Source organism: Podarcis cretensis (assembly GCF_951804945.1).
Source record: "Podarcis cretensis genome assembly, chromosome: 4".
Classification (NCBI taxonomy): domain Eukaryota; kingdom Metazoa; phylum Chordata; class Lepidosauria; order Squamata; family Lacertidae; genus Podarcis; species Podarcis cretensis.
The window spans coordinates 7,125,437-7,151,098 of record NC_137173.1 but is presented as its reverse complement, the minus strand read 5'-3'; the positions used below and the strand labels follow the sequence as shown (position 1 = coordinate 7,151,098).

At 45.4% G+C, this 25,662-nt stretch overlaps 1 protein-coding gene across 5 annotated transcripts in view; it reads right to left on the bottom strand.

The window, feature by feature from the left end:
• Positions 1-25,318, bottom strand: part of FAM168A (family with sequence similarity 168 member A) — a 183,257-nt gene extending 157,939 nt beyond the window's left edge. Inside the window, exon 1 of one of the 5 annotated variants that reach the window (XM_079974161.1) lies at positions 25,103-25,318. The gene's annotated coding sequence lies outside the window, so the exon portion shown is untranslated. Of the gene's footprint in view, positions 1-20,987; positions 21,110-25,102 lie in introns of those variants that run through there. The other 4 variants (XM_079974157.1, XM_079974162.1, XM_079974160.1 and 1 more) reach the window with 4 other exon arrangements.
• Between the last annotated feature and the right edge of the window lie 344 nt (positions 25,319-25,662).

The following is a 25,662-nucleotide window of genomic DNA, read 5'->3' as shown; positions in this document are numbered from 1 at the left end:
CAACCACGCTACCATTTCCACTGCTTAAGTTTATGATGTAGAAAGAAAAGTTTGTCATCCATAAAAGATGCCAATCCTTTCAGTCGCCCCTCTTAATCAGAACCTCATTTTGGAACTCAAATGTTTTCTGCACAAAGATCTCCTCAAGCTCTTTCTCTCAACTGATTATTAGATGGTTTTAGGCATCATTATCCCTTATACATTCTCAGCAATATTTAAAAGTGTGCCATGCCATTATTATAAATTACTATGACAATGAAAAAAAAAATCAGAATTTTGTCTGTAATTATTAATTCATCCTCCACCTGCAAGTTCAAAAGCCCAGCTCCAATAAGGCACTAAATGTATTTTCAATCTGTTATTGATAAAACACAGAACAGAGAGATCTTATCCCTTTAGGGGCCTCTGTTTGGACCTAGAATACAGTCCAAACAAGCCATCCTTCTATATAAATTTCCCTCTAGCCCTGTAATGAGTACAATAGAAAACCATGGTTTGTAAACTTGTTTACTAGCTCTGCCACTTTCTGCTGCAACGTGAAATTTATTTATTTCTTAATTTAATAAATTTACATCCAGCCTTTCGGGGAAACTTCTTGCAAGCTGACTTACAACAATATATTACAACACCACATTTGCAACATCATAAGGAAAAATAGTTAAAAATAAAACCACACAATCACAATAAAATTAAACAGCAGCAACTAAGCAAGTGGTCATCAAAGGATCTAGTCCAGGACAGCATACTCTCAGCTAGAGGTATGGCATACAAGTTACTGCAGTTAAGCACTCATGTGACAGCCATAAGGAATTGTATGCAGGTAAGGAGGAATCTTTGATGTAGGCTATAAGAATGACACAACCTTGATGGCAGAAAGTGAGGAGAAATTAAAGAACCTTTTAATGAGGGTGAAAAAGGAGAGTGCAAAATATGGTCTGAAGCTCAACATCAAAAAAAAACTAAGATCATGGCCACTGGTCCCATCACCTCCTGGCAAATAGAAGGGGAAGAAATGGAGGCAGTGAGAGATTTTACTTTCTTGGGCTCCATGATCACTGCAGATGGTGACAGCAGCCATGAAATTAAAAGACGGCTGCTTCTTGGGAGAAAAGCAATGACAAACCTAGACAGCATCTTAAAAAGCAGAGACATCACCTTGTCGACAAAGGTCCATATAGTTAAAGCTATGGTTTTCCCAGTAGTGATGTATGGAAGTGAGAGCTTATCGCCAAAGAATGGATGCTTTTGAATTCTGGTGCTCGAGGAGACTCTTAAGAGTCCCATGGACTGTAAGTAGATCAAACCTCTCCATTCTGAAGGAAATCAGCCCTGAGTGCTCACTGGAAGGACAGATCCTGAAGCTGAGGCTCCAATACTTTGGCCACCTCATGAGAAGAGAAGACTCCCTGGAAAAGACCCTGATGTTGGGAAAGATGGAGGGCACAAGGAGAAGGGGACGACAGAGGATGAGATGGTTGGACAGTGTTCTCGAAGCAACCAGCATGAGTTTGACCAAACTGCGGGAGGCAGTGGAAGACAGGAGTGCCTGGCGTGCTCTGTTCCATGGGGTCACGAAGAGTCGGACACGACTAAACGACTCAACAACAACAACAACATAAGAATCAAGACTCTGGTTCTCCCCATCCCTAGTCCTTCCTTCCCCTCCCCTTTAGTGACTAGCCACACACTTTCCCATCCCATCCCAGGAAGGTTTCGTCCAAGTGAATAAAGTGGCAATTAACTTCTGTGTTGTACACAATTTGCAATTCTGCTCTGTCTATAAAAGGACTAGTAAAAATGGTGCAGGCTAATAACTTGTCCAGGCTTATTCACAGAGCTGCCAAGGAAGATGTTAAACCAGGTTATTAGAGCAGCACTGGCAAGTTCAACAGGCTAAAGTGCCAGGTTGCAGCCTCTAAGTGGCAGAGTCTAAGGTTGGTGCAACAGTGCAGAGGGGGGAAGACAGGGTCATTTTGCTAGAAGTCACAAGCATACAGCAGGGCAGGCACACAGGGTGGGGAAGTAAAGGGGGAAGGGGGAAGACATGAAGCAGAGTTGGAAATAGGAGACACCAGGTTGGGAACTCGAGACAGACAAAATCACTTGGGAACAAAAGAGCAGAGGATCTTCCTATTGAACAAGCAACAACCAACCATTACGCTTCTAGTATTTAGTACTGAAAATGGTAACACCAAACTGGAACTGAAGCAGATAGAAAAAGTTTGAAAGCTCTTTGTCTTCTGCCCAAAGCAGTTTCTCTTAATATGCAGCTTTTGTGCACAGCTAGATCTCAACATCAAGGAGGACTGCTGCAGAAACACAAATACAGTGGTACCTCGGGTTACATACGAACCCAAAAATAGTACCTCAGGTTAAGAACTTTGCTTCTGGATGAGAACAGAAATCGTGCATTGGCAGCGCAGCAGCAGCAGGAGGCCCCATTAGCTAAAGTGGTGCTTCAGGTTAAGAACAGTTTCAGGTTAAGAACGGACCTCCGGAACGAATTAAGTACTTAACCCAAGGTACCACTGTACCTAAATTCAAGGTCTGCCCATCTTGACACTACCTTTCTATGTCCCACTAAGTACTGTATATTGATTTATTTTCAAAGTTTGAGAAAAGCCCCATAAAGCAACAACATGTGTTATCCACGCAGAGGTTTATCACCTGAAAGCTATTTCTGTGTCCTGAGAAAATTACTTCTAGGACTGCCTATGGTCTGCTGTCATTGTAGCAATGCTGCGATTTTTGCATGCAGGATTTTATGTCAACACTAATGCTCATTTATATTCACATGAACTAGTCAGTCCAATGTTGATGTCTTCAACAGAGCTCCTCAGAGGAATAATAAGACTTTGCATGGCACAAATCAATCACTGCAGTGGAGAGATTATCTCTTGTAAATATCTCTCCTTGGTAGTAAAAGAAAAAGAGAATGAGAATCACTGATTTGTTTAACTTAAAAGTATATTTCCCAGCAGTTAAAGCAAACTAGGTTTAAGCTGAAAAATTCCCTATCATCCTCTCTTTTTGAAACTCTAACATGATCAGCGAAACAGATGCTCTGACATGGCATATTAATATTTCCATAATATACTTGTTAACATTTTTATATCTGCGGATAATTGTAACACCTCGTGCCATTTCCTTTCCTTCTTATGTAATTGCAACATCTGCAAACTCTAATGCTCATCACTCCATCATTAGTGGGGTGATCTATACCCTAGATCTATGAAGCTTTACAGAATTTAGCCCTTTTTAAGGTGAACTGGGGGACGCAGATGGCGCTGTGGGTAAAAGCCTCAGTGCCTAGGGCTTGCCGATCGAAAGGTCGGCGGTTCGAATCCCTGCGGCGGGGTGCGCTCCCGTCGTTCGGTCCCAGCGCCTGCCAACCTAGCAGTTCGAAAGCACCTCCGGGTGCAAGTAGATAAATAGGGACCGCTTACAAGCGGGAAGGTAAACGGCGTTTCCGTGTGCGGCTCTGGCTCGCCAGAGCAGCGATGCCACGCTGGCCACGTGACCCGGAAGTGTCTCCGGACAGCGCTGGCCCCTGGCCTCTTAAGTGAGATGGGCGCACAACCCCAGAGTCTGTCAAGACTGGCCCGTACGGGCAGGGGTACCTTTACCTTTACCTTTAAGGTGAACTGGAGAACAAGAACACAGAAATACTCAAGTGGAACGGTTAGCTCCAGTCCAGCCAATACTAAAAGATAGAGTACTTTAGAAAAGCCTTGAACTTTACAACTTACCTGGTGCGTGACCATGAGTTCCACAAAGGCATATACAATGGAATTTCACATAGGCTACTAACATGCTTGCTACGAGCTTGTGGGATTTCAAGACTTCTTTACATTGTTCAAAGTTTCACATCCATACGACAATTTGGTACAGTAAGTCAGTGTTAGCCTTATATCGCAGGCCGGGGGTGGGGGGGTTGAAATGGAGAAAAACAGTAGCTTGGCTAAAGCTTCTGCCTTGTTTCAAACAATGGTTGGTTTAACAAGCCAGCTTCATTACTCATTTTTGGGAGGGCGCACAATGTGTGAGGCCAAGACTATGCTTAGGCTCATCCAAATAGCACTAAAGAGAGCCAGAGAACCTTTTTTCAGCTCAAGGGCCGAATTCCACTGTGGGCAGCTTTCTGGGGGCCACATACCAATGGTAGGTGGGGCAAGAGGATAAAGTGGGTGCAGCAACGGATGTGGCTGCTGTCTTTGTACAGTGGGCTACATTTCAGCCATGCAAAAATGTTTTTTCTACACATATGCACCCACCCACACAAAACCTCTCCATATAGGCAAGTAAGAGGCATTAACACAGCTCAAGAACACTTTGCACCCCTGAGGAAGGCAGAGGGCAGGGCTAGTAAGGGATGTGGCCTAAGGAGTGGGTGTGGCCTTGGACGTAGGCATGGCCTAGGTACAATTTAGCCTGTGGCCTTGAGATTTCCCAACCCCTGCAGTAAACCATGGTTTAGTGTAACATATGTTGCACATATTCTAGAGAGTCTAACATTCTCAAACATACCAGAGAGAAGTCTAACCTTAGCACGCTGTGTGCTAAAATTCTGATAAAGTCAGTTCTGCTAACCATGAGTAGGCAAACTAGGAGCCGGAGCCGGCCCAATCGCCTTCTAAATCCGGCCTACAGACGGTCTGGGAATCAGTGCGTTTTTACACGAGTAGAATGTGTCCTTTTATTTAAAATGCATCTCTGGGTTATTTGTGGGGCATAGGAATTCGTTCATTATTTTTTTTCCAAAATATAGTCTGGCCCCCCACAAGGTCTGAGGGACAGTGGACTGGCCCCCCTGCTGAAAAAGTTTGCTGACCCCTGTGCTAAGCGGTACAACTGCTGGACAATCACACTTTAAATTCAACTACACAATGTTAGACAGTGAAAGACGCGAGCAGCCAACTGTTATCAGGAGAAGCACTTCAGCAAACAGAATAACAGATCTTACTCGCAGAAGACCACAGCTGTTAGGTGCTAAAATACTAGGCTTGAGCAATACACACCAGTTATTGTATACCCTGTGAAGGATTTGGATTCTTAGATACAGAACTGCCTTATACCTTCAGTCCTTCTAAGCCAATATTGTTTCCCTTAACTGACAGCAGTCCTCCAGTGTCTCATTCTTCCCAGGCCTGGTACCCAAGAGATGCCCGGTGCTGAATCAGGGACCTTCTCCGTGCAGAGCAGATGTTCTACACTAAGCTATGGCTCCTCCTCTAATTAAGAGCATTACTTGTTGCATCAAGCTCCTGTGGCACCCAATTAAGTAATGACACCAAAGAGGCACTCCTAATTAATAAGGAAGTCCTCCACAAGCCTATACACATGTGAATATCTCAACCAGAGCCCAAGACAGCTGACTAGATAATTTATTCCTCTTTAAAAACACTCAAGGTGGCACACAATTAACTCCTGTGAAGGCAATTCTTTTGAGAGGCTTATATTTCTCTCAGCAATGTTCAGCCGTTAAATAGGCTACACGAGGAACTCAAGGCAAAATAATGGCTATGACCAATAAAGAAATAAGCAACATCATTGAAATATAGACAATGTAATCTCCAGCGGGATAGCTGTCCTAGTCTGTTGAAGCCAGAATAGAGTCATGTGGCATGTTAAAGTCAGACAAATTTTATTATGGCGCAGACTTTCATGATTAGATGCCTGAGCATTGTGGTCCATGTAGTAGATTAGGAAGGAACAGGTAAGCTACTTGCCTAGAAAGAATTATTGCTTGGCCCTGGAAATTCTAAGGAATGGAGAGCCCCCAAAGATAATCTAATTTTATGTATTTATATAAATCTCCAGCATCCCCTTCTTCCTTAGGCTTCAGTGGGTAAAACAATGATACAGGCACACTTAAATAATCTTAATGATCATACAACCAACCACTACAAGCAGGGCTGTCTTAAGCATATAGAGCACTGGGGTGCAAAGATCCAACCAGTGCCCCCCCCCCACGTTGCCCAGTCCCAGGCAAGCAGGATGGAGGAGCTGGCCAGCCACCTCAGCATCTTGCTGGCTCGCCCGAACTCACGGCCCAGAGCAGCCCGCAGAAGAGCCAACCACAGCGCTCCAACCAACGGGCAGGCTCTGCCCCAGACTCAACTCTTAGGCCCCACACTCTCGGCTTGGCACCCCTGAGAGCCCGGCGCCCCGCACCCCTAGTACCTATGGGTAAGACGGCCCTGACTACAAAGAAGTTTGCAAGGGGGACCTGCAATAATATGTTGACTGGTAGTTTGCTCCAGACGGTTATGGCCAGACTGCTAAGCACTTTTCCAGGATACTGGAAACTGGATAACATGTGGCCCTCCAAATGGACTTGGATCAGCTCCAGCTAGCATGGGCAGTGACCAAAGATGACGCAGTCCAATATCTGGAGGGCTGCAGGTTAGATTTGTTTATCTATATGTTTTTTGGTTCCATTCTAATGCCTCCATTCTATCCCGGTTCCTGCCTCTCCCCACTGACAGTTTCTTCCCTCTCAGACACACAAAACCCCACACCATTTGAGTTATTGTGGGGCTGTTTTATGAGGCAGTTCACGCTCCTTGGGGTTCCCTCCACCCTGCCTGCAGATTTCTTTGAATTCTGCAAACCCTGGCACCACTTCCGATATCATTTTCTTATTTGTGTGCAATGCCATTTTTGCTACAATAAGAGAAAGCACAGGAAAAATCGAATTGTTACTGGCATATACGGAGGAGTAAGATACATACACATCCTTCGAAGCAAACCTACATCATCCTGTTCTTCCACTGTGTAAACACCTCAGGCAAGGCAATGCTTCTGAAAGACCCAAAACGTGAAAAAGTTCAACTCAATCAAAATGAATAGGGACAAGTGGCACGCAAACATTAGGCGCCTAACCTGGGAGGCAAATCCCTAGCATTCCTGTATACAAACATTTCCTAACTTCTTGCTCACCCTATCCTGAAAAAACAAAAACAGGCAACACTTGTGTATCATTAAAATACACTAAACAGCTTGCACACACACATTTATACATGCATATTTACACACGGGCTAGCAAATACAACCAGAGTCTTAGTTTCTTTTTCTACATAACACACAGAACAGGCAGCATCCAGCAGCTTCCTCAGAGACGGCAATGAATACGATCCTTTCAAAGCATGCAGTACTTTGAGAAATGGAAGAGACTTGCAGGAGAAAGTATCTTGGGGACATAATTCTTGAAACACTCAGGACTTAAGCCGCCTCGACTGCTGTCAGATGCTTGCGGGCTAGATAATGGACTACATAAGGCACACCCTGAACAGCTGCAGCCCAACACATCATGCACAGCACAGGAGATAAACATTTATTTAATCCACCCAATAAACATGAAAGGAAGTAACTTCTCTGTAAATCCTCTCCAGAAAATCTTTTAAGAGCAACTCCCCATTATCACCTTCCAGGGAAAATTCACAATGGTGAGGTGTCAAGACCAGGACCAGGACCGGCATTCAGTCATGGAGGGCACTTGCTGAGGACCCCTCACTGGCCCAACCTGCCACCCATTCACTCACCACTGGGCCAGACTCCCATCCACAGCAGCTGCTCACCTCTGTCCTCCCTGCTTTATCTGAGCAGTAGCACTGGCAGTTTCTTCACCAACGCCTCCCTTGCCTGGGCTCTGCAAAAGGGCCAAGATCAAGCATCCCCAAACTCGGCCCTCCAGCTGTTTTGGGACTACATCTCCCATCATCCCTAGCTAACAGGACCAGTGGTCAGGGATGATGGGAATTGTAGTCCCAAAACAGCAGGACGGCCGAGTTTGGCCGTGCCTGGCCAAGATGATCCTTCCCAGAGGCTGGCATTATGGGAAAAGTGGCCAGGCATCACCTGTGCTGCTGCAGTGGTTTGCCACAACAGCTGGAAAGGCTCTTAAAATATATACATTTTTAGAGCTTTTTCAGATACATACAGTGGTGCCTCGCAAGACGAAATTAATCCGTTCCGCGAGTCTCTTCATCTTGCGGTTTTTCGTCTTGCGAAGCACGGCTATTAGCGGCTTAGCGGCTTAGCGCTATTAGCGGTTTAGCGGCTTAGAAAAAGGGGGGGGAAGGGGGAAAACTTGCAAGAACTCGCAAGACGTTTCGTCTTGCGAAGCAAGCCCATAGGGAAATTCGTCTTGCGAAGCACCTCAAAAGACGGAAAACTCTTTCGTCTAGCGAGTTTTTCGTCTTGCGAGACATTCGTCTTGCGGGGCACCACTGTATAGGTTTTTAAAGTCTTTCTAGCAAACTGTGATAGTGGCACAGGTATTCTTCTGGCCACCTCTTGGCCCTTTCAGAGCCCTGACAGTGGATTAAAGGGTAGGTCTATCCTAACGGATCTATCAACCATAATTTGGCACCAGCAGGACACTTCCATTATGCAAAGTTGCTGCAGCAAAATAGGTCACGACATATGTAAGGTGGCCTTTACTACTGGCAAATATTTCTTCGTGACTTCCCAAGAGCAACAGTAACACACATTTCTAAATTGCAACTCAACCTTTTAATCACAGGGCTATCATGAAATCTTACTCAGGGAGACTAGCCAGTTACCTAGTAACCACCTGGCAGCCCATAGCAAAGGAGAATGGACTGTGTGTTGGGCTAATTACCAAACCATATGGGAAACACTAGACTAGATCTGCAGAGGATAAAAAGAGTAGATTAGCTAGCATATTATAGAAATTAACCACAACAGGAGACTTTTGAGCCAAAATACACGAGCTATTTCCATGAGAATAAAATCACAGGCATTTATGAGTCCTGTGGATCATACTATCATTAAAAACAAACAACCCATTTAAGCAACTATTTGTAAGATAAAAGAGAATTATTGTATTTATTGTTCCATCCACTGCAGCAGAGGGCTTGAGACTGAATGATCGTTTACCAGAAGGAGCAATTTCTAGGAAATTGCAGTTCAAACCTCCATCTTATTACTCCCTTTGTGATGTGCAGATATATAGTCCATGGGAAAGAAGAAGAAAAATTGCACAGCAACATACATAAACTAGCCTCTTATGACACGGCATCTGCAAGAGTTGGGGCTTATTTTACTGTATCAATGCCTGTGTTTTCATAAGATAGAATTTCTAAGTCTGGAAAAAAGAGCCGACTTGTAACCCAGCTGCAACACTGTCTGAGCAGGGAGATCTTGGCTTCAATTGTTTATGCTCAAATAACCTCTAGGTTATACTGCTGCAATGTGTTATATGTAGAGCTGCATTTGAAGAGAGTTCATAAATTATAGCGTAGAACATGGTGGCTAGACTGTTAACCGGGACAGGAAGGCATGAACATTTAGCACTGCTTCTGGCCCAACTGCACTGGCTGACAATCTGTTCTCTGGGCCCTATTCAGAGTGCTGGTTTGACCTACGGCTTGGAACCTGTCCAGACCCCAAGATCATCATTCAAGGCCCCTCTCTGCACATCACCTCCAAAGGGAGGCCTGGGAGACAGCAGCAAGATTATGGTCCTTTTCTGTAATAGCTCTCCATCTTGTTGGAAGCTGGCCAGAGTGGCTGGGGCAACCCCATCAGATGGGCGGCATATAAATAATAAATTATCACCATCATCATCATCTATGCTCTCTCCAGGAAGGCCTGCCTGGCACCACTGTCATCATTCCAGTGCCAGGCAAAGCTTTTTTTATGACTATTTCCCAAGGGTTTGCAAGGCACCAACAACTGAATGTTTTTTATTTTACACTTTATTCTATGAATCAAAGCCACTCCTCCTAGTTAAATACAGAGTGAACATTTGCTGTATTTTTCGCTCTATAAGACGCACCCGACCATAAGACGCATCTAGTTTTAGAGGAGGAGAACAGGAAAAAAAATATTCTCTCCCTCTCTGGAAGGGGCTCCGTTTCTCCTCCCGCTTTGCTGAAGGGGTGCTGCACAGCTTTCACTCTCTGCGCAGCGCCTCTCCAGCGAAGCGAAGTCAGAACAGCAAGAGGGATTGCTGCACAGCGAAAGCAGCGATCCCTCTTGCTGTTCTGGCTTCTGGGATAGCCATACCAAGCCTCTTCAGGGCAGGGGGAGCGTTCCTCCCATTGTCCTGAAGAGGCTTTGCACGGCTATCCCTAAAGCCAGGAGAGCAAGAGGGATCGGTGTGCACCGATCCCTCTCCCTCTCCTGGCTTCAGAAATAGCCGCGCAGCCTGCATTCGCTCCATAAGATACACACAGATTTCCCCTTACTTTTTAGGAGGGGGAAAGTGTGTCTTATAGAGTGAAAAATACGGTAAATGGTGATGCACAATCACTCTGGGAAGAGAATGGGAGCTCAAACTCTTGGGTTTGGTACAGCAGTTTCAGCGGTCCTGTCCCCATCTGTTTGTAAGGTAGCTCAAAGTCGGCTCATAGCAGAACTGTGTTTTTGCAAATGGCAGCTTGCTGTATTTGGGGCTGATCAGAGACACTGAAATGCCAAGGCATTTTCAATGGAAATACTTCTGTTTCATTATCAGTTCCACATTATAATATGCTAAGACTACATTTGGTAGTCTTCTGGGTTATGATACAAGACATCAGCATAATTTGCCTTCGAGGATATCTGGGAGGGCATTATCAACTTTGATAAGAAGGGCTGGAGGAATCACTTATCCCCATTTGAAAACAATTATCATTTTGTTTCCTTGGGCTTAATTCTGCTATGATTTGTTAATGCACTCAGATGTGACGCGAACGGTGTGATACAGATTGCAAAATTAATAGCAATTCTGCAGTACAAAACCAAGTGCAAGAAATCTCTAGAGCCTCCATAATAAAGTTTGGTAATAAAATAATTACAAAGTGAGATTATATCACTTTAAACTTTTTAGTATGTTCAGTAAATACAAAAGGACACCTTGATTCTGATCTCATCAGTCCCTCCATCAGAGTTGTTTTGTGGACAAATCAGAGGGGTCAGGCTGAGGGAATTTTTTGGGATATGGTTACCAACTCCCCATTTAGGCTCTTCGGAAGCTGTGCTTGCTCCCTTCAGAGCAAGGACAATTTCGCTGCTCTCTGTAGATCTAAGAAAAGAGTCTGTGAATTGTTTTCCACGGCTGGTACATTCACCGGTGACACAGGAGATGCATATACATAAAAAGGGATCCACAATTCCACATGCCATGGTGTGCAGTTGACCCCCGTTGGGTAGAGATAGCCTAGCCACAGCTATCCATGTCCTGGTAATTTCAGGGGTGGACCACTGCATTCGCTTTATGCGGGGCAATGTACTTTTATGAGGCACAACATCAATAGGCTGGTGACACCTAGATCTACCTGTTCCATCTGAATCAGGAATGGCAGTTGAGCTGCTGAGCCATTGCAATAATGGGCTGCATGTGAGCCAATAAACTGAAGCTGAATCCAGACAAGATAGACGTGCTATGTATTTGGGGTTCTTGAGTACAGGAAGTAGAAATACTACCAGGTGTGGACGGGGTTGCACAGGGGCATTATTTGGGGTGGTCCTTGATGCAGTACTGTCACCTGAAGCCTAGATGGTTTCAGGTTGCCAGGAGTACCCATTTCAAACTGTTGTACCCAGCCTTCTCTAGGGTGAAGGGGAGGTAAGGCACATAGGTAATAAATAAATATGTTACTCTAATCCAGTGTTTCTCAACCTTGAGTCCCCAGATGTTGTTGGGCTACAACTCCCATTATCCCTGAGCTCTGGCCTTGCTAGCTAGGGGTGATGGGAGTTGTAGTTCAACAACATCTGGGGACCCAAGGTTGAGAAAGGCTGCTCTAATCCAATATAAACTCTAGGATTTTGAAAACTCAGATACCCATATTGTTATATTACTTCTGGTATATAGGTGCTCATTTCTGTACGTTGTAGCTCATTATAACCTAAAACAAATGGGTAGACAAACACATCACTCTTTCTGTTGATAAAGTGGATGTTCTGCATGCACCAGGAAAATCTACCCTGAGGTGCTTCTATTAACATGGCAGGATCAGGCAATTAGTTTTTAACTTTGTTTAAATTTAAGAACGTCTTTTTAACTGGATTATGGACAAATTAACTGGCTTGAGGCTTTACATGACTACACAGACCAAGACCCCAGAGAGATAAAAATAGAAAGCTTATTAAGACATACAGATAAGCAGGCAAAGTCCTATGGGGTATAGAGTCAATCAGCCTGGGGGGAAATGTTGATCTGGTCAAGTGTTCACAGTTTTACGAATCCCTAGGAAAAACACTACTCAAATTACGGACCACTAACCTTGCTAGTAAGGGATTTCTACATGGTCAAAATAATCACATTTAACAGGGCAAAAGCAATATATAAATATGGCCTAAGGCTTGCAGACCTCTTAGGCCTCCCCTGTGCAGGAGAATATGATAATTTAGCAAGTGCTTGCTCAAGTACTAACTTTAAGAGAAGAAAGGACCATGATGGGAATTAGCATGATCTTCTTAATAGTGGCCCCTGAGTTGAGCTGCAAAATTTTCCCTCAGTATTTTCACTGAGGAACCTGTACAAAGCTCATTGACACTGCTTAATGTGTGGAGATTGCAGAGAGGTTTCAAACTTTACTGCTGCTTTTGGAGCTGGGTGCTATAATTAACTTGGTGTGTTATATTTATGGTTTCCTATGTAATTAAGGAGTTATTAATAATTATATTGGGATCCTTTTTTCCTGTCATGAATTGCCTTGAGCTTACCAAGAGGAAGGATACAAGTGTTATAAAACAAATAAAGAGTCTGCCATCTGAAGCTCTGCTATTTTTCACTTCCATTTCAATTAACAGAAAAGGCAGAGGGAAGATGTGATTGTGCCACTGTGGCTGCCACTTCATTTTTGTTATTTGCAACATTATTTTTTATGCTAATTTTAGTGTTTTGTATTTTAGGTACCTTTCATAGTTATTTTCACTAGCTGCTTTGAAAGGCCCATTTCTAAATTAAGACACCCATTTAACTTACATTTTTTTAAAAAAATCTAACCTAAAATCCTTCCTTGAACGCAACTGCAATTTATTGTTCTCTGTATTTTCGAAACAGTCTCAAACCTGCACCTAATGGCTTTCAATTAGCAGATCTATAAAAACCAAAATATGGATTTCTTGTGTGGGTGTGCCCCCTCCCCCCCCCCCCCACAGTATCCCTTTGTAAGAAAGCCTAATCATTAGGAGAAATCTAACAAAAACAGTGTTCCATTTATCTTAAACTCCTAGTCCTCAACAGTCCAGATTTAGGTAGGTAACAGTGTTGGTCTGACGCAGTTGAAATAAATAATAAAATAAAATAAACTATCCAGGAGCACCTTAGAGACCAACTAAGTTTGTTCTGGGTATAAGCTTTCGTGTGCATGCACGCTTCTTCAGATCAGTAGCACCTGAAGATATCTAAAGATATCGGAATAAGTGTGCATGCACATGAAAGCTTATACCCAGAACTAATTTAGATGGTCTCTAAGGTGCTACTGGGCAATTTTCTCAACAGTCTAGTTGACAGTCCTTGACAGAATCCAATCAACTTGCTTTGAAGGGCAAAAGGTAAAGGTAAAGGGACCCCTGACCATTAGGTCCAGTCGTGGCCGACTCTGGGGTTGTGGCGCTCATCTCGCTTTACTGGCCGTGGGAGCCGGCGTACAGCTTCTAGGTCATGTGGCCAGCAGGACTAAGCTGCTTCTGGCGAAACCAGAGCAACGCACAGAAACACCATTTACCTTCCCGTCGGAATGCTACCTATTTATCTACTTGCACTTTGACGCGCTTTCAAACTGCTAGGTTGGAAGGAGCAGGGACCGAGCAACGGGAGCTCACCCATCGTGGGAATTTGAACCACCGACCTTCTGATTGGCTGGTACCTCCTAAATGAAACAGCCTGTTATTCCTGACTCTCTAGGGAACACTTCTGGTGCATCTTTGTTATCACAGGGATTCAAAGAGTGGAGAGACACTACAGTGGAAGTGATCATCACCTCAAGAGTTTATCAGCCCTTCAGTGAAAGGAAGCTGTGGAAGTTATGCTATCATTTGGAACAGGGGTAAGCAACCTAAGGCCCATGGGCAGGATGCGGCCCAATCGTCTTTTCAATCAGCCTGTGGATGGTCCGGGAGTCAGTGTTTTTACATGAGTAGAATGCGTGCTTTTATTTCAAATGCATCTCTGGGTTATTTGTGGGGCCTGCCTGGGGTTTTTATGTGAGTAGAATGTGTTCTTTTATTTAAAATGCATCTCTGGGTTATTTGTGGAGCATAGGAATTCGTTCATATTTTTATTTTCAAAATATAGTCTGGCCCCCCACATGGTCTGAGGGACAGTAGACCGGCCCACGGCTGAAAAAGGTTGCTGACCCCTGATCTGGAACAACAAGCTGTTTCCCTGGAACCAGTCACCTGGCCCCAGGCTCCCTAAGACCCACAAGCCCCCTTTCAGATTCTATGCCTTGAGAGAGATGTTCCTGCCCTTGGGGTGTGGAGAAGTGGGATGAACCCCGAAGATCACAACCAAATTTCAAATGTGTTTGGGAAGTCAGACTTTGCATTCTTTCTGAAATTGTGAAGCTTTATATGGGGGGATGTTAATTAGCATTCTGCTATGTGAATTGCTTGGGTTTAATTACTAAGGGCTGATTAATGATGTCTCATACTCAAGGCATGTTTTTGTAGTCCCAATATTTTTTTTTGGGGGGGGGGGGAGAAAACATAAGCTCATCACAAGACTAGACAGGAATCACCACGCTTCAAGGGCAAATGAATACTGTATTCCTATTGTTAATATCAACAACCTCAGATATGCAGATGACACAACTTTGATGGCAGAAAGTGAAGAGGAATTAAAGAATCTCTTAATGAGGGTGAAAGAGGAGAGCGCAAAATATGGTCTGAAGCTCAACAAAAAAAAAACTAAGATCATGGCCACTGGTCCCATCACCTCCTGGCAAATAGAAGGGGAAGAAATGGAGGCAGTGAGAGATTTAATTTCTTGGGCTCCATGATCACTGCAAATGGTGACAGCAGTCACAAAATTAAAAGACGCCTGCTTCTTGGGAGAAAAGCAATGACAAACCTAGACAGCATCTTAAAAAGCAGAGACATCACCTTGCCAACAAAGGTCCATATAGTTAAAGCTATGGTTTTCCCAGTAGTGATGTATGGAAGTGAGAGCTGGACCATAAAGAAGGCTGATCGCCGAAGAATGGATGCTTTTGAATTCTGGTGCTGGAGGAGACTCTTGAGAGTCCCATGGACTGCAAGAAGATCAAACCTCTTCATTCTGAAGGAAATCAGCCCTGAGTGCTCACAGGAAGGACAGACCCTGAAGCTGAGTCTCCAATACTTTGGCCACCTCATGAGAAGAGAAGACTCCCTGGAAAAAACCCTGATGTTGGGAAAGATGGAGGGCACAAGGAGAAGGGGACGACAGAGGATGAGATGGTGGGACAGTGTTCTCAAAGCTACCAGCATGAGTTTGACCAAACTGCGGGAGGCAGTGGAAGACAGGAGTGCCTGGCGTGCTCTGGTCCATGGGGTGACGAAGAGTCGGACATGACTAAATGACAACATTGTTAATTCTTCTGTTCAGGAATGTTCAACGCTCCCAGTAAGCGTGAATGCCAACACGAATGATCCAGCACTAACCTGCACCATTCGAGTCTATGCTTTTCCCATTCGAGCAAATACTGATTTAGGGTGAAGACCATGTTCCCTGCTATTTTCCCCAAGTTGTCATTTAAGGTAAGGAAATAAATGTGTGTTAATAAAATTAAAGTTACAGTTAAAGGGACCCCTGACCATTAGGTCCAGTTGTGGACGACTCTGGGGTTGTGGCGCTCATCTCACTTTATTGGCCGAGGGAGCTGGCGTACAGCTTCCGGGTCATGTGGCCAGCAGGACTAAGCCACTTCTGTCGAACCAGAGCAGCGCATGGAAACGCCGTTTACCTTCCTGCAAGAACGGTACCTATTTATCTACTTGCACTTTGACGTGCTTTCGAACTGCTAGGTTGGCAGGCGCAGGGACTGAGCAACAGGAGCTCACCCCGACGCAGGGATTCGAACCGCCGACCTTTTGATCGGCAAGACCTAGGCTCAGTGGTTTAACCCACAGCGCCACCCACATCACTTGTTAATAAAATTAAGTACTAGCAAAATGTTTGTCGTTATAGTGGGGTGAGTGTGCGTGTGCACATATAGGGATGATTTGTATAGCTGCTAGGACGGGGGGGGGGGGGGGACGGCAGGTGATGCATCTGTCCACATGCAGAGGCACACACGTGATTCATCAGTGAGGATGAGGGCATCCACTATCTGGGGTGAAAGACAGGTCTTGTCCTCACACAGCCCTGTAAGATTTGTTGCTTACAGGTCACAGTCATCGTAATGAAAAACGTTCTCCTGCTACAGACTCCACAGGCTATAGCCAAACAGAAGGTATGTAGTCTACAGTGGTGCCCCGCAAGACGAACGCCTCGCAAGACGGAAAACCCGCTAGACGAAAGGGTTTTCCGTTTTGGAGGCGCTTCGCAAAACGAATTTCCCTATGGGCTTGCTTCGCAAGACGAAAATGTCTTGCGAGTTCCTGCGGGTTCCCCCCCTTTTTTTCCCCTTTTCCTAAGCCGCTAAGCCGCTTATCAGCTGATCCGCTGATAAGCCGCTTAACAGCTGATCGCTAAAAGCCGCTAAACCGCTAATAGCGCTAATCCGCTAAGCTGTCAATGGGCTTGCTTCGCAAGACGATAAAACCGCTATACGAAGAGCCTCACGGAACGGATTAATTTCATCTTGCAAGGCACCACTGTATATGTATGACAGACACATTTCTAAAACGTAATTTCTACGGCCCCACTCTGTTTTTACTATGAAATCTCTTCAAGCTTCAATGGGAAGGGATTTATCAAATAAACAGTACCCTATGTTAAGACTAGAAACAATATGTACATGTAATATGACGTTTGTAGTCATGATATTAGCCTGAATTAGGGCCAGGTTTACCCAGCGCCCACAAAACCTGGGGCCAGCCCACTTCCAGCCATCAAACCAAACAGGATCTCGGTTGAGCAAGATCTCCGAATGGAAAACCTTGGAAGCATAGAAAAGGGCTGGAAAAGAGCTCAAATCAAGAGCTCCAGCAGATATAATCAAGCCTGAAAGGCATTAAGTGAAGACAAATGAAGATTGTAAACTGGACTGAAGGGCAGACAGAGCGCTTGGGAGGCAAAGCACATAAACAGTGTTTCCCTTTTAACAAGCTCATCATCTCCAGCCACCCAGCATTTTATGAAAGAAGATCAAAAATCCAGCCATGATTGTAGCATTTTTAAAAATGAGTCAGAAACAATTGTTAAGCTGAAGGATACACTCAGCCTGCCTAAGCAGGGTGCCCCTGCAATTGTGGCCATTTCAGGGCTTACCTGCATTTCCAAGACTGATTAGAGTGGATGAAATTTTGCTATGCTTGAGCCGAAATACTGCAGGGAGTCAGAACAGGGACAATTTTCTAAAACATCCTGGGTTGTTGCCTAAGAGATGTTTTGTGTTCTCTGATAACAGCAATTATTCCTCATTGGGATTTCTCAATTGTCGGAAAAGTACAGAGGGCCATCAATGCTGTTCTCTGTTTTGGGGGAGGGGGGTCATACCAACCATTATATATTTCACACACAAAAAAGTTCATTACAGGCAGTTTCTCTTTTTAGATGTACTTTAGTCAAAGCTCAATCCGACAAGTGACACAGCAGCATTTGAATAAAGAAACTGACAGGTGAATTATTCAGCCTCACTAGAGAAAAATAATCAAATAGACATTTCACATCATAACTGTGCTGTTGCTCAGATTTAACATTTAAGCTATTCCCAAGCGCTATTTCTTAGCAAATTAGTAACAAATTATTCATCGAACAAAACTTCCCCCTTCAAATCTGCTTACTCCAGTATTATTATTTGGGGGTGCGGAGAATACAAGGTCCAGGGTTCAAATCCCTACTCAGCCATGAAGCTCACTGGGTTACACTGGCCAGTCACTGTCTTGGCTATCCTACCTCAGAGGGTTGTTGTGGTGATATAATGGGGAGGTGGAGAAGCATGTTCAGAACCTTGAGCTCCTTGGAGAAAAAAGTGGAATATCAATGTAAAAATAAAACAAACTGCCATTTGGATTCTCCCCTCAATGTCCATGGTATGGGTTTGCTTTAATTTCCTCCTCCCTTTCTCGTGTGCCCATTCTTTTAAATGGAAACTGGTAAAAAAGCAGTATGTAAATGTGACAAACATATACATTAATACAGTAAGCCTACCTCTATTATTTTGATGATTGCAGCTCAAGCCTATGAACGCAGTCTGGGTGGAATCCAATATAGTACTAAGCCTGAAGTTTTGACAGTGCAAGGATTTCTGCTTTCACAAAGGAGTGTTTCCCTAACCCTAACCCCCAGCATGCACCCAAAATTGGTTCTGGAGCAGATCTGGGGAAGGCATTGGGGAAGAAGGGGGGAAATCCCGGTGCACAATGACGGGACACAGCAGAGTACGCTCTGCTACAGGTGCAACCTACTAAAATCAGTTAGCTATCCTGACAGTTAATCTGCTAGAGGCCAGAGTATGAACAGCCTTGCAGGATCAGGGCCAAGAGGCATACTACAATAGCAGGTGAATCATAAGGTCCAAGGTCTATACGAGGGGTCAGCAAACTTTTTCAGCAGGGGGCCAGTCCACTGTCCCTCAGACCTTGTGGGGAGCCAGACTATATGTTGAAGAGAAAAAAAAAATGAACGAACTCCTATGCCCCACAAATAACCCAGAGATGCATTTTAAATAAAAGGACACAATCTACTCATGTAAAAACACGCTGATTCCCAGACCGTCTGCGGGCCAGATTTAGAAGGTGACTGGGCCGGATTCAGAGGGTCACGGTTCTGAAATGTGATCCTTCTATGCACTATCACATAGGAAACAGCTTGGGATTGTTTCTTTGCATCCAGAAAATATGAAAGGCTGACTGCAACACCAAAGACCAGAAAGGGCTGGAGCCTTGCGGATGCAAGCAGAGAAAGCGGGGCAGTAAAGGAGGCTGGAGGTCCCAGCTACTGCTAGCTGGCAGAATTTATACTATCAATAATAAAAATAACAATAACAATAACAATAATAATAATTTATTATTTATACCCCGCCCATCTGGCTGGGCCTCCCCAGCCACTCTGGGCAGCTTCCATAGAAACCAAAAATACAGTAAAATATCACACGTTAAAAACTTCCCTGAACAGGGCTGCTAATACCAGCCAGGAAGGAGTGAATTGTTTCCAGGTGCAAAATGAAGTACAAAAAACCCCAGTGAACTATTTAGCAGTCTGTTCCAGGGTAACTACTAACTGCTTGGCACTGCACAAAGGCTACTGAACCAGATAACCTGGGTTCAAGATGTACTACCCAACCGTACCCCCTTCCCAATAGTATTGTGATTGTAAATCATGTTATCACCAGGAATAAATTCCATTGATTCAAACAGGAGTTAAAAGGAAATTATCTAGATTAGCACTGGATTGCCAATCAACAATTAATATTGTTTATTGAGGGATTAACACGGAGTTATTAAGCTTACCTGAATTAAGGAAAATTGTTTACAAATGTTATTTCTCTAGGAATTCATTAGTAACTGAAATACATGTTCCAACACCTGTAAGTAGTTAATATGTATAATTTAATAAACCAGGCAGATATTGCAAAAAAAGGTGGCAATTGAAAAAAAAAATGGCCAAGATGTGATTTGATGGCAGAATGATTTTTGGTCTGCAGCCTGTATCCTGCCTTATTATGCTCCCCTCTGTGGCTCTAACCAGACTATAATCAGCAGCCACTTCACAGTTAACATTTCATCACCAAATAACACTGTTGATTCAATCAAGCCCAGCAAAATGTTTCCCTTAAGATGCTTTCATCATCTGCATTTCTTGAAGAAATGCCCTTCCTTTCACCATCGCAACTTCTCAGTGAGAACAAATACTCTGCTGCATCTGAAATCATATTTTGATTAAAACGTAAATGGAACCAATTGCCTTTCCCCCTCGTTGGCTAACACAACATGCCTTTGTCTGAAGGAAGGCAGGGAGACAGATGAGAGGAAAAACTCAACCTGCTCATTTTTCCACATTTGACAGTTTTCAGCACAAACTGAATTCCTTCTGGATGAAATTCAATCAACAGGAAATACAAGCTATAACCTGAATGCTTATCACCAAACAGGGCAGGGGAGGGAGGAAACTGCTAGAGCAAAAAAGCCTTTCAGCAATGAATAGGGGTTTTTTTTGCCATATTTCATGACTGTTTACAAAGAAGGATGAACACAAGACTACTTTTCACCTCAACACTATTAATCAGCAATATAATGATAAACTTAATTGCCCTTATTATTGCTGTCCCAATAAATGAACTCTTGCAGCAATCTCTTTAAATATAAAAAACCTTTTATCCCCATTCCAGCCTGTATTCATGATAGAAAATTAATGCAGCTGAACATTTCTCAGTCTTGCAATATATCTGCTTTCAGCCCACGGATGTTACATGATGACATTTTCAATCACATCAAATCCAAAGCTTGGGTTCCAGCACATCATTAAAGACCAGGCAGAAACCATATTCATTCCCCACCACATAGGGTTACACAACAGCCATCCATTTGTTTTTCCCAGTACGTACAAGGGCTGCCCTAGCTACATTTTAGGCACATATACTGATGCCGATTTTTATTTTATGTGGTCACTACCATCCATACAATGTCCAAAGTGATTTACATGCAAAAAAGGAACGTTGCAGAACACACACATTCCCCGGTTTCTCTAAAAGAATCCTTCTGCACAGCCCCAGAGTAACTTCCAAGAGTTGCCCTTTGCAAAGCTCAGAGGAGGTAGAAAAGGTTCAGAGTATTTGCCGTTCAGGAACTGCAGTGATGCTAAGCAAGTATATGTGTGCTCTTAATTCTCCTTCCAGCTCCCAAGAGGAGGGGAGGCAAATTAGAATCCCAGTTCTTACCTTCCCCTCGCTCTTGCAAAATGCAGCGTTCTTCTGTCTAAAATGTGCATGTAACTCCCACAGCACCTCATCACAGATCAGTCTGGCATAGTACACGTAGGAGTCATTCTCTAAGTGTGCACATTCCAATACTCTGCATTGAACATTCATGACGCTTGAGAGGTGCTATGCTTATGAAACATTGCTGCAGAAGCTCAGCTGAGGAAGCATATATTTAGGCTGCAATCCTATACACGCTTAGCTGACAGTAAGTCCCATCAAACTCAAGGGGCACTTTTGAGCGGGCATGGGCAAAATTACACTGCACTGATCACTATTCAGTGGGATGTATGCCATCTTTACATGCTCCCTATTTTCACAGCCACTCCTACTGCCACTGCCACCCTCGCTCCAAAAGGCATTCTTCCCAGTGTTAGAAACTGAATGGCACCTTAAACCTAGGTTATGGGCACTGCAATGGAGTGTCTATGCACGCTTTTTTATAACAAGAATACAAAGCTGAAAATGAATGAACTGCAGTTAAAATCTTATGTTCATTTTTCACATGGTCGAGTCCTTCCCCCTAATATTGTTATGAGGGTCCCTTCTCCAGTCTTCAAGAGTGGCTGGATGTGGAGAGGCAGAAAAAGGCCCTCCTTTTCTTCCAGAAGTGGCAGTCCCAATCTGAAATCTTAGGCTCAGTACTGTACCCAGAGCTCAGAAACTGATCGCATGAAATTCCCTGTCGCAAAACGCGCCTAGAACAATGGGAGTTTCAAACGCCAATTCCTCCCAATCTCTTCCCCAAATATTAACCTTTGATGGCAGGATATACATGCTGAATATGAACAAGTTTAGATACCCCATCCCAGACCCCTCCCATCAAGATGTTATCTCGCTACCCTCACCTGCCTGTTACCTATCTCACTATCAGCAATACCCCAATTTACCCTCACCATACTGCCTTTGCCTAAACAATCGTATTAAACAACTGCTTCATTAAGACAGAAAGCATGATGTGCCCATCCAGTTATCTCCCAGTGGCCAATGTTTTTATGCCACACCCCTCGTGCCTACACTAGTGCCATGATCAAGTTCACTCATGGCACCATGCTGGAATTCTTTCAAAACTTCTTGCCGGCATGCCGGCTTGCAATCCCTAGTTCCCACGCACTCCTTTCATATGCTCACTCTGGCTTTTGGTGCATCCCCCTCATCCACCCCCAAAGCATGCTGTTCGATTCCTTCACGATTTCCACCACGGTGTTTCTTGGTCCATCCTGCTAAGCACCTAGAAAGATTCCCCATTTCATGCTATGGCCCTGTACTAATCCACAGTGTTCTAAAGCCATCTACCTTAAAGCTTTTATGGGCAACGCATCACCATCTTGCTTTTCCTCCATAACGCCCAGCAAGCATCCCAAAATTATCCCAAATCCGTTTAATTATCCCTTTTGTCTCACCCACAAACACATTTCCCCTTCCCAAACCCAGGGCTTTTGTGATACCCCTGTACCAGCACACCGTGTTCCCATTCCTGCTACGGTCCTTTGCCCCTGCTACACCAGATATCAGTGCCCTGTGTCAATGCCAAGCCAATGCCCTTTGTTGTTGTTGTTGTTTAGTTGTTTAGTTGTGTCTGACTCTTCGTGACCCCATGGACCAGAGCACGCCAGGCACTCCTGTCTTCCAATGTCCTTTACCATCTCCCATTGCCTCAGTGCCTGTTACCATCATCTGCCTCGTCCCAACCCTTAACTCTAACAGGGACTTCCTCTGTCCCCATCACAGGCACACTAATGCCACCTGTTAAAGCCATCTTGCCCATGGGATACTGCCACTCTCTAAGACAACCAGCCTGTGGAAGTGCCAGATTCCAAACATCTTGCCGAACCCTGTATCACATCTACATCAACCCCCACTGAGATCAGTATCCTTTTACTATTCTGCCCCTACCCAATGATATGTACCCCAATGCCTTTTGACATTTCCGTCCTTTTTAAATTTATATGTATCCTGATTCTCCTCCTCCTCCAAGGAACTCAAGGTGCAGTTCTCCCTGCCATCTGATCCTCAACCCTGTGAAGCAGGTGTGCGCCAAGAGGCTGGCCTAAGGTCATGCAGCGAGTTTCGTGGCTAATCAGGAATTTGAACCTGGGGCCTCTCTGGTTCTCAGTCAACCATTGTGGATTGTCCCATTGCGCCACCACCACCACCACCCCAGAACGCACAAAAGGATTCATGAACTTCATCTGCATGTTCCACACCACACTGAGGCATAGCTGTCAACCTTCCCTTTTTTGCGGGACATTCCCTTATTCCAGCGCCGTTTCCCGCTGCTTCCCGCTGCTATCCCGGATTGTTAGATTTCCCATAGACTGTCCCCAGGACAGGTGAGGTTGCTGATCCCTTATTTTCAAATCTGAAAGTTGACAGCTATGCACTGAGCCATCAACACACAAATGAACCCCGACACACTCCTGACAATTTCTCCCACCCTTCATGCCACTAGAGGATCCCAATGCAGACCCACAAACCCTGTCCTCACGCAGCATGGCATCTCTTTCCCAGATCTCCCGGCTAAAATATTTTTAAAGGGTGCATACAAATTAATAAGTGTACACAATATCTCTCTCTCTCTCTCTCTCTCTCACACACACACACACACACACACATATATATATACACCCACATACGTACATATATACATAACATGCATGCGCATGCACAAATTGCTTCTGCTCCCCCACCTAAAAAAACAATCCTTTAACCTTAACAAAGCAAGCAGTCTGAGGCAGCCCCTCCTCAGTGATTCTGCACCGCCCCCCCCAAAAAAAACTTGCCTTGATCCCTCTCTTGTGCATACCCCCCCCACACACACACACATTTCACATACACACCACCAGCATCCTCGGCATCCCCCTAAACACGCCAATACCTTGAGACTGCAGGCCAGAAATAATAAAACCACTAACAAGCCCGACCCCACATTAACTTCCCAGACACACACCCCGCCCCCCATGACTGCAAGAACTTGGCGGAGGGGGGCACAGAATAAGGGAGAGAAAACCGAGGAGACCCCTTACACTTGACCCTGCTAGGGTTTCCCCTCTCTCCCACACTCTCTGAGGCTAAGGGGGCGACAGACAGACAGATCGATAGATGATAGATATAGATATAATATAATTATATATATTTAATATATTATCATATTATATCTGTTTGTCTATCTATCTCCCACCTTTTTCTCTGACGGAACTCAAGGTGGCTATGAGGGTGTCTCAAGGGGGTGGTTACCGAGGGGGTTTATGGGGGGATATCAAGGGGGGTTACCGAGGGGGTCTATGGGGAGTTATTGAGGGGGTCTATGGGGGGATATCAAGGGGGGTTACCGAGGGGGTCTATGGGGAGTTATTGAGGGGGTCTATGGGGGGATATCAAGGGGGGTTACCGAGGGGGTCTATGGGGGGTTATTGAGGGAGTCTATGGGGGGATATCAAGGGGGTTACCAAGGGGGTCTATGGGGAGTTATTGAGGGAGTCTATGGGGGGATATCAAGGGGGTTACCGAGGGGGTCTATGGGGGGTTATTGAGGGGGTCTATGGGGGGATATCAAGGGGGGTTACCGAGGGGGTCTATGGGGGGTTATTGAGGGAGTCTATGGGGGGATATCAAGGGGGTTACCGAGGGGGTCTATGGGGAGTTATTGAGGGGGTCTATGGGGGGATATCAAGGAGGGGTTACCGAGGGGGTCTATGGTGATCTATGAGGCAGGCTATGAGGGGGGTCTGTGGCGGGTCATCGAGGGGGTCTATGAGGCTGAGGGGGGTCTATGGGGGATATGCGGGGGGGTCTATGAGGATCTATGAGGAAGGCTCTATGGGGGGGTCATCGAGGGGGTCTATGAGTCTGAGGGGGTTCTATGGGGGATATCGAGGGTGTCTATGGGGATCTATGAGGGAGGCTCTGAGGTGGGTCTATGAGGGAGGCTGAGGGGGTCTATGGGCGATATAGAGGGGGGGTTACCGAGGGGGTCTATGGGGATCTAGGAGGGTTCCCCCTGGGGGGCTTCGAGGGGCTCTCCTCGTTGCTGAGGGTTTTTCTGGCGGCGGGGGGGGGGTGTCCCCCTTTCCCACCTGCGGGTCTGGAAGCAGGGGTCCTCCTCGTCCTCGTCGCCTCCGGGGCTCCGGGGCTCCAGCCTCCCCTCGCCTAGCAGCAGCAGCAGCAGCAGCAGCAGCAGCCGCGTCCTCCGGTGTCGAGGGGGGAGCAGGAGGCCTCTGCGAGGGAGCCAAGGACGCGGAGCTTTGTGGGCGAGCGGCGGGGCTGTGAGGGAGCGCAGCGCCGAGGATCCGGGCTGAGGCGGGCGGGCGGGCGAGGGAGGGAGGGAGGAGGGAGCCGGAGAGGGCGGCGAGACTACAGATCCCGGCATGCCCCGCGCGCGCAGGGATCAGCCCCGCCAGGCGCCCGCCTCGCCGCGGGGCATCTCGGGGGTTGTAGTCGCCGAGGCGTCTCCGCCTCCTCCTCTTGGGCTTCGGGGGAGGGCAGGGGCCCGCGGGGCATGCTGGGAGTTGTAGTAGGCGAATCACAGATTATTAACAGCTGCTTTGCCAGCTAATAAAACGGAGCCCCATCGCCGGTGATGGCGATCGCCGTCGTTATAGATTTTCCTGAGCGGTTTAAAATGTGAAAAGCACAA